Source organism: Rattus rattus, chromosome 6 (assembly GCF_011064425.1).
Source record: "Rattus rattus isolate New Zealand chromosome 6, Rrattus_CSIRO_v1, whole genome shotgun sequence".
Lineage (NCBI taxonomy): Eukaryota > Metazoa > Chordata > Mammalia > Rodentia > Muridae > Rattus > Rattus rattus.
Genome location: NC_046159.1, coordinates 15,887,725 through 15,888,641, shown reverse-complemented (window position 1 = coordinate 15,888,641; position 917 = coordinate 15,887,725).

The window sequence follows — 917 nt, the reverse complement described above, 5'->3', positions numbered from 1 at the left end:
TTTTAATTATAAACCTAGAGAACCTATGACAGTTTTATGCTCAAAAACTTGGGAAGTATTACAGATCATGGACACACTTGAATCACATAGGAAGTGGACAATGTTGACATTAGCTTATGCAAGCCTTTTTTGATGGGGCTGTGGCAGGCTCAACTCTGGAAGACATGGCACCAAAATTTTTAGCCTTATATATCTCCCCCATTCCCATGACAGTGAGAAGATGTTAGATGTTAGATTACATTTCTAAAGCTAGCCACTAAGGTCTACTCTCTTATTTTGCTACTTACTTCTCCAAAGACTAACTACCAATGTCCAGGTATCAAAGTGTGCAAGTTCAGAAATTAGCATGCCCAACTAAAATTAAACATGTCATTTTAATATGGAGTTTCCCCTTTTACCTTTATAAGAAATTATATTCTTATAAGTTTGTCTCCTCTATCCAGAGAAAGAACTTTGTCCCTGTGGGACAAATAACCCTTCGTCTTCTTTCTTGTTTATTTTATTCTTCTTCCTTGTTGTTTAACTCATATCATTTTCTCTTCTTCCCTGCCCTTTGTCTCTTTGGTGCAAATAAATTTACCTTGTTCTGAAAACATCTTATAGTGTCTTGTACTGATATGAAACCTTTTACTCTAAAACCATGAATATCCTGTTTCCTTAGTTGATGCTTTGTGCAATCAAGAATTTCCTTTCATTTGAACTAATTAGTAGTATTTTATAAGCATCGGAGTTTACTTTTCTAAATAATAATCCAGGCCCTCATATATGAAAAGCTTGGCTCCAGGTTTATAGGTTTATAAATAGTGATTTGATCATGAAGGTGCTGGCCTAATTAATGGATCAGTCCTTTGATAGATTCATAATTGAGTAGATAACTAGAAAGTGGGAGAAAACAGTTAAGGTGGGTCCTGATTGAC